The sequence below is a fragment of the Musca autumnalis genome, unplaced genomic scaffold, assembly GCF_047663935.1.
Source record: "Musca autumnalis isolate F117 unplaced genomic scaffold, ASM4766393v1 scaffold_4, whole genome shotgun sequence".
Lineage (NCBI taxonomy): Eukaryota > Metazoa > Arthropoda > Insecta > Diptera > Muscidae > Musca > Musca autumnalis.
The window spans coordinates 208,751,266-208,760,447 of NW_027411977.1; the positions used below are offsets into that span (position 1 = coordinate 208,751,266).

Genomic DNA, 9,182 nt, shown 5'->3' on the forward strand with positions numbered 1-9,182 from the left:
TGTAGAACTAATGAAGATTCTGAAGAATAAAGTTTTTCGTCGAATAATGAACGTTTAAACCGTGCTTGGTGTGTGTGTGCGGGTACCATGGGAACCTTCCGTTAACAACCGGCAAAAGGGGAACTTTACTATTTTAAGTCTGTCAGAATCATCCCTTGATATGTATTATCATTTAAGTAATCGAATATTTATGTACCGTTTAAAATTGTAAGACATTGGTTTATAAATTTGTACATTTATTTTTGAATTTGCACAGTTATTTATTAATTTGTACATGGAATATGTTAAATTACTGTTGATGTCTCTCCTCATTTCTATTTGGAAACGTCACCAAAATAAATTTGTAAACAATAGATTTGCTGCATAGACACCCGAAAATATGGTTTTACTTTCCGCCACTTCCTCCTCCTCCGTCACCACCGCACGAGTACTTTCCACAATTCGTAAAGCTTTGAGTTTCTTGAGTACCACCTACTCCACCACCGCATCCGCCTCCAGCACCTCCTCCTCTACCGACACTTAACAACACGTCAGCCACCTCCACTGCCACTTCCGTCACCACCACTTACTTTCACCACGTCTCCTCCAATCGCCTCGCAAATGACATTCATCAACAACAAAATTGGAAGACTAAACATCAGGAATTTTTGGAAAATATGCGCCTTGGAAAATAGAAAAGTAAATATTATAAATTACGTTTTGAGTAATGTAGAAAGATATGCTTGTTGCGGAGTACAATATTGAAATTAATTTTTTAAAAATTATGTCGTCTGTTAGCCCTTGAAAAAATATGATTTTAAGAAATCTACGTAAGTCTTTATATTGGCAAAATGTTTTTTTAAAAATTCAAGTTTGTTTTAAATGGGAAAAATATTTTTTTTTTAATTCAAGTTTGTTTTAAATTGGAAAAATATTCCTTAAATAATCAAATCTTTTTGTTTTTAGTTCGATAAAAATTCTTCAAAAAATCCAAGCTTTTTGTTTCATCAAAGGCAACCAATCGACGTCCTTTAAAAAATTATTTCTTAAAAAACTCCACACCCTTGATGTTTTTTTAAACTCTTGAAAGATTTTTTTTAAATCCACGTCCTTTAAGTAGAATATTTAAAAAAAAAAAACACGAAATACATACAAAAAATTCTTTAAAAATCCACTTCATTAAAAAAATATTTCTTAAAAAACTTAACATACATAGAACAAATTCTTTAAAATCCACGTCTATAAAAAATATTTTTTTAAAACCCACGTCCTTAATTTTTTTTTTTAAATCAACGTCCTCGAGAAAATATTTTTTAAAATCCAATCCATTAAAAACAACTTTTAAAAATCCTCTTTCTTGAAAAACATTAAAAATACACTTTCTTGAAAATATATTTTTTTAAAATACTCTTGAATAAATAGTTGTTAAAAAAGGCGTCCATGAAAACATTTGTTTAGATCCACGCCCGTAAAAACAAATTTGTTTCCAATTCCAAATTCTTCAAAAATCCACGTTCTTAAAAAATGTTTTTTTTGAAAATCTACATCCTTCAAAAATATCATAATATCAAAACTGTCCTTTTTTTTAAAAAAATCCACGTCCTTGAAAAAATATTTTTCTTTAATCCATGTCTTTAAAAAAAATTTAGATTTTTTTTATCTACGTCTTCAAAACTGTTTTTTTTTTTAAATTCACGTCCTTAAAAAAATATTTCTCTTTTATCCATGCCGTTGAAAAAAAATTTTTGTTTTTTTTTTAATCCACGTCCTTGAAGATTTTTTTTTAGAAATCCCCGTCCTTAAAAAAATATTTTTTAGAAATCCCCGTCCTTAAAAAAATATTTTTTAGAAATCCACGTCCTTGAAAAATATTTTTAAAACCAGACGTCGTAGAAAAACTATTTTTTTAAAAATTCAAGTCCTTGAAAAAATATTTTTTTAAACATTATTTTTTAAAATCCACGACATTGAACAAATATTTTTTTTTTAAAATCAACGTCCTTGAAAAAATATTTTTTAAAATCCATGTCCTAGAAAAGTTACTTTTTAAAATCCACCTTTTTGAAAAATATTTTTTTTAGAATCCACGTCCTTAAAAACTGTTTTAAAATCCACACCATAGAAAAACTATTTTTCAGATTTTTATAAAATATTTTTTCAATGGAGTGGATTTTTAAAACTTTTTTTAAGGAAGTGGATTTTGTAAAATCTGAAAAATATTTTTACAAATCTACGTCGCTGAAAAATATATTTTAATAATCCTTGAAAGAAAGTTTTTTTTTAAATATCGATGTCCTTGAAAAAGTATTTTTTTAAAAATATCAAAGTCCTGAAAAAATATTGTATTTAAAAATCCAAGATCGAGAAAAATACCATTTAAAAATCCACGTCCATGAAATAAATAATAAAAATAAATATAAAAAATATTTTTCGATGTCCTTGAAAAAATATTTTTTTAAAAATCGACGTCAAAATTATTTCTCTAAAAATACACGCCCTTGAAATTGTTTATTAAATTCACTTCCTTGAACGATATTTTTTAAATTCTGGTCCTTAAAATTTTTTTTTTTTTAATTCAGGTCCTTGAAAATTTGATAAGTTCACGTCCTTAAAAAGTATTTTTTTAAAAATTCGCGTCCTACAAAAAGTATTTTATACAAATCCACATCCTTAAAAAAGTGTTTTTTTTTTAATCCATGTCTTTGAGAATCTAATTTTTAAAAATCCACAACTTTTAAGAAGTATTATTGTTAATATATACCCGTCTTTAAAGAATATTTTTTTCTTTAAACACAAGTCTTGAAGATATATATATATATTTTTAAAAAGAAATATTTTATTCCAAGTCCATAAAAAATATATTTTTTTTTAATGTCGATGTCCTTGAGAAAATATTTTTAATTGATAGATTTTTTTAATCCACGTCCTTGAGAAACATATTTTTTAAAAATCCACGTCGTTGAGAAACATATTTTTTAAAAATCCACGTCCTTGAGAAACATATTTTTTAAAAATCCACGTCCTTGAGAAACATATTTTTTAAAAATCCACGTCCTTGAGAAACATATTTTTTAAAAATCCACGTCCTTGAGAAACATATTTTTTAAAAATCCACGTCCTTGAGAAACATATTTTTTAAAAATCCACGTCCTTGAGAAACATATTTTTTAAAAATCCACGCCCTTGAGAAACAAACAAGAACTTTTTTTAAATCTCCTGATGAAATATTTTATTAAACATCCACGTTCTTGAATGAATGTTTTTCAAAAATCCACGTCCTTTTTTTTAAATCCACTTCCTTCAAATAACATTTTTCAAAGCTCAACGTCCTATAAAATATTTTTTTAAAATCTTTGAAAGACTTTTTTAATATCCAAGTCCTTGAAATAGTATTTAAAGAAAATCCACATGTGTGTATTTTTTAAAAATCCAAGTCATAGAAAAAAAATTCTTTAAAAAAATTCGTTGATATATATGTTTTTTTTTTAAATCCACTTTTGTTGGTCATTCAAAACAATTTTTAAGGAATTCACTCTTTTTGATTCTTGAAACAATATTCTTTAAAGGTTTGTTGGTTCTTTAAAGGTTTGTTGGTTCTTGAAAAAAATAATATTTGAAATGTCCACATTTATTTATTAAAAACCTGGCCATAAAAAGTCTCCGTTCGTTAGTCTGTGGAAACTTGTTCCATAAAATATCCAAGTTATTACATACTTTTAATTTCTGCCGCACCAAAACTTTCCACAATTTTTATAGGTTAGGGTAAGATGACCTTGGCCATGCCCATAACCTTGATCACGAAGACTTCCATTACCACCATAACTTCTGTTACTGGCACCCATGCTTTGGCCATTTACCAAATAAATGTGGTGCAATAGCAATATAATGGGAAGAATTAACTGGAGACATTTCTCGATCCTTCTTGCCTATAAAAAATTGACACATTGAAATTTGTTTCTTCAGCTATCCTTGGGATTTGTGAACAGGATTGAATTTCATACTTAACTACTTACCATTTCTTTTTTAGTTAAAATAATCAATATGTCGAAGTCGTGAAAATAATTTATATCTACAATCACTTGTTATAAACTGATTGTTTTCCCTTAATGCTGTTGTAATTTATACTATTAATAATTGTTTCAATACTAAGTACACTGTTCGACACGAGAATATTTGAACATATTCCTTAATGAGATGAATTACGATAATATTGTTTAACAAAACATAACTTGACAACCATAAGCCTCGATTTTTGAAATGATATTTTTACAAGAATCAAAAATAGTAGATTAAACAAATATATTTTTTTTCACGGACCAACAAAAGTGGATTTAAAAAAAACTATAACGTGGAATTATAAATATATTTTTTCATGGACGTGGATTTTTAAAACATATTTTTCAGAATGGTGGATTTAAAACAAAATATTTTTTCAAGGACCAACAAAAGTGTATTTTAAAAAAAATTAACGTGGAATTATAAACATATTTTTTATGGAAGCGGATTTTTAAAAAATATTTTCAGAGACGTGAATTTTTTATAAGAAATAATAAAGAAATATTTTTTCAAGGAGTTGGATTTACAAAAAAAAAAAAACTATCAGGAAGTGGATTTTTAAAAAATTGCTCCTTCAAGGACTTTTTTCAAATCCGTGGAATAAAAAAGCATTTTTTCAAAGACATGGATTTTAAAAACAATATTTCTCAAAAGGTCTGGGTTTTTAAAAAAAATGTTCTTTCAAGGACGTGGGTTTTTTTGAAGCATGAGATTTATAAGGACGTGGGTTATTAAAAAATATATTTTCAATGTCATGGATTTAAAAAAATGTATTTTCAATGTCATGGATTTAAAAAAATGTATTTTCAATGTCGTGGGTTTAAAAAATACATTTTCAATGTCGTGGATTTAAAAAAAAAGTTCTCGAAGGCGTGGATTTAAAAAAAATGTTTCTCAAGGACGTGGATTTAAAAAAAAATTCCTTAAGGTCGTGGATTTAAAAAAAATCCTTAATGTCGTGGTTTCATAAAAAATTTGTTTCTCAAGGATGTGAGTTTCAAAAAAATATGTTTCTCAAGGACGTTTGTAAAAAATATTTTTTCAAGGTGGTGAAGTTATTTTTTCAATTTTTTACGAAACATTTTTAAAATACTTCGATTAAAAAACTATTCTTTCAAGTACGTAAATTTTTAAAGAATATTTTTTATTGGATTGGATTTTTTTTTTTTTAATCTTTCAAGGAAAACAAATATATTTATCAAGGACTTGGATAAAAAAAATATTTTCCAAGGACGCGTAATTTTAAAGAAAATTTTTTCACTGACGTGGATTCTTACAAAAATATTTTTTTAATTACTAGGGTTTTTAAAAAATGTTTTACAAGGTTGTTAAATTTTAAAAATTATTTATTTAAGAACTTGGATTTAAAAAAAATTTAATTTAAATTTAGGTTTCATTAGAGGCAAGTCCATACTCCCTAAAAAAAGACTGAAAGGTGCAAAAACCCCTATGACACCGCGTGTAATGGTTGGAGCGCAAGATAACTCTCGAACGGATCTGTCGATTTGGTCCAAAATTTGGCCTTCGTAATATTTTGTGCAAACTTAGATTAAGTTCGAAGATAAGCCACATCGGTCCTCAAAAATGTTCGGAAAAATTGTGCGCACGATAACTCTTGATGGGAGTGACCGATTTGGTCCATACTTTACACATTCTCATAAAATCTACCAGATATAGATCAGGTTCGAATATGGACTATATTTTTCCACTCCATCCCGTACCTCTCACACAAAATTTTGGATAAGTTCACTTTAAGACCTGCTATTGAATCACTTTGATTTTTGTTGAACTTACAACAAAAGTCCATACTTCTTGAGAAAACAGCCCGAAGGGTGTAAAAACCCCCTATAACACCCCCATTGTCTATGTCGGTCCATTCCTTTAAGTACCTGTAGAACTATTCAATATGATTTCTTTATTGAAACTGAAAATTATATTTTTTTATTTTGACAAACAATGAAAAATGTAAGTTGATTAAATATGAATTACAAGTAGTTTAGAGTGCCACATATACTCCCCCCAGAGATGGTGTTTATAACATCTCTAACGAAACATTACTCGTCTTTGAATATTGGTTATCCGATTTCTTTTTTGACGTGGACTGGTTTCGGGTTTGAAAACGTTGATTGATCTTGTATCTTCCGCTAAATCTGGATTGAAAAAATAGGCAGGCTTGAGTCTATCAATTGATATAACTTTCTCTCGTCCGTTTATATTTAGTGTAAATAATTTGTCAGATTTGTTTAAAACGCGAAAGGGTCCGTCATAAGGTGGCTGTAGGCTTTTTCTTATACCATCCTGTCGAACAAATACATATTCGCAATTTTTCATGTCTTGAGATACGAACACTGACCGATTCGTTTTGTGTTTTGGGGGCACAGGTTTTAGCGAGTTCATCTGACTTTTCAATGTTTGCACAAATTCATTTGATGGAGGGTTTTCTGAACATTCTTGTAATAAGTCGCCTGGTAGTCGTAAGGACGTGCCATAAACAAGTTCTGCAGGAGTGCATTTCGCGATTTCTATGAAGCTTGTTCGAAGTCCCAGGAGAACAGTAGGTAAAATGTCATACCAATTTGGATTATTGCGACACATTAAAGCTGTTTTTAAACATCGATGCCACCTTTCAATTATTCATTTGCTGATGGGTGGTATGGAGATGTGTGTATTCGTTGAGTTCCAATAATATTTGTTAATTCTCTAAATAGTTGCGACTCGAATTGTCTACCTTGGTCTGTTGAAATTTTTAAAGGTACTCCAAATCTTGATATCCATCCACAGTAAAGAGCTTCTGCTACTGTTGCAGCCTTACTATCTTCGAGTGGAATTGCTTCTGCCCATCGTGTAAATCGGTCGATGCAGGTTAAAATATAAGTGTTCCCTTTAGATGGTGGAAGTGGCCCGACCAAGTCGATATTGATGTGACTAAATCTGTCAGTCGGTAGAGGATATGTATCCAGCTCGCTATGAGTATGTCGTGTAATTTTAGATCGTTGACAAGAAATGCTTAGCTTTATCCAGTTTTTAATATCCTTACTCATTTTGGGCCAGACAAATCGTTTCCGTATCGTATTGTAGGTTGATTTGAATCCACTATGTGAAAGGTAATGAAACGTATTAAAAATATCTTGACGCATGGTTTTGGGAACGAATGGGCGAACATTAGATGTTGATGTATCGCAAAATATAGATTTTCGTTCTGGATTGATTTTAATTGGTTTCAAAACTAGTGAAGTTTTTTCTTTATTTGCCAAAAAATGTTTTAAATCTTCATCATGCTCTTGTTCCGCCGCCAATTCGTCATTATTAATGTTTGAAATCCCGCATATCGAAGAAATTCGTGACAACGTGTCTGCTGTTATATTGTCCATACCTTTTATGTGACGAATATCCGTGGAAAACTGTGACAAAAAATCCAATTGTCTGAACTGGCGAGGGCTTGCCTTATCAAGACTTTGTTGGAATGCGAAAGTTAGTGGTTTGTGATCCGTATATATTGTGAATTGTCTTCCTTCCAACATATGCCGATAATATTTCACCACTGAGTATGCAGCTAATAGTTCCCTGTCGTAGGTACTGTACTTTTTCTGTGTGTCATTCAGCTTCCGCGAAAAGAAGGATAATGGTTGCCATCCATTTGGTGTTTTCTGTTGCAGTACCCCTCCAATGGCGACGTCGGATGCATCTACCATAACACACATTGGTAAAGAGTCACACGGGTGTGCTAGAAGCGCTACTTTTGCAAGATCTGATTTACACTTCTCAAATGATGCTATACCTTCCGGTGTCCACGTAATTGGAGTGCGATCGTTTTTCTTATTTCCTTTTTGCAAAGCTATAAGTGGTATTTGAGTTGTGGCTGCATTTTTAATAAATCGTCTGTAGAAATTAATCATTGCGATAAAGCGGCGCAGTTCTTTGACTGTTTGAGGTCTTGGAAAACTCCTAATTGCAGAGATTTTTTCAGGTAGAGGACTGATACCTTTAGCCTCTACGCGATGACCAAGAAAATTTACGAATTGTTGCCCAGAAACACATTTGTCAATGTTAATCACGACACCATATTCTTGGAGGCGTTGAAATACTTGCTGTAAATGTCGCAAATGCATTTCTTCACTTTCCGATGCAATAAGGATATCGTCGATGTAGGCAAAACAAAAATCCAAACCTCGCAGTACTTCATGAATAAACCGTTGAAAAGTTTGGCCAGCGTTGCATAAACCAAATGTCATGTATTGAAATTCGTAGAGACCAAATGGTGTTATGATGGCGGTTTTGGGTATATCATCTGGAGCAACGGGTATTTGATTATAGGCTCTTACCAAATCCAGAGTTGAGAAAATAGTTTTGCCATTTAAACTATGGGTGAAGTCGTGAATATTGGGAATTGGGTACTTATCCGGTATGGTTTGAGCATTTAACCGACGGTAATCCCCACAAGGTCGCCACTGTCCATTCTTCTTTGGTACCATGTGCAAAGGGCTCGACCAAGAACTGTTGGATGGTTTACAGAGTCCTTGTTGCATCATAAATTCGAACTCTTTCTTGGCAATTTCATGTTTCTCAGGTGGTAGACGACGTGGTTTAGATGTCACTGGATGCCCTTTGGTTTCAATTACATGTTGGATATTATGGGCCTTTTTACCATTGGCTATTGATGGATTCGTAATTCCAGGGTATTCCAAAAGTATTTCGTGATACGGAGTTGAAGAGAGAACAGTTTTTATTTCGATGTAGTTTGGAAGATAATCTTGTTTCCCTTTTGCTGTTAGCCCAGTTTTTGAATCAATAAGTTGTCCATTCTTAATATCAACAATAAGACCGAAATTATTTAAAAAATCAGCACCGATTATTGGGTGTGAAATATCAGCAACAATAAATTTCCATGGAAAATTTCGAGGGAGGCCGAACAATGGCGTTAAAATTTCTTCTCCATATGTATGAATAGGAGAATTGTTAGCCGCGAAAAGTTTGTATTTTGAACTTTTAATTTTCTTGGTTTTTTGACCAGGTATGACAGAAATGTCGGACCCGTATCAGCGAGAAAATGCCTACCAATTGACTTGTCGTATATGAAGAGGCGATTTGTTTTACATTCCCGATCACATGACGCCTCTAGCGACCGCACAGTGGATCCACCCATTGGC

At 31.2% G+C, this 9,182-nt stretch overlaps 1 long non-coding RNA gene across 1 annotated transcript; it reads right to left on the minus strand.

Moving 5' to 3' along the window:
- Window positions 1-219: 219 nt before the first annotated feature.
- LOC141400667 (uncharacterized) lies at window positions 220-4,081 on the minus strand. The gene is made up of 3 exons (XR_012412166.1): window positions 3,993-4,081; window positions 3,694-3,905; window positions 220-662 (listed from the first exon to the last, which is right to left on the minus strand). It is a non-coding gene; the product is annotated as an uncharacterized lncRNA (long non-coding RNA).
- Window positions 4,082-9,182: the final 5,101 nt, after the last annotated feature.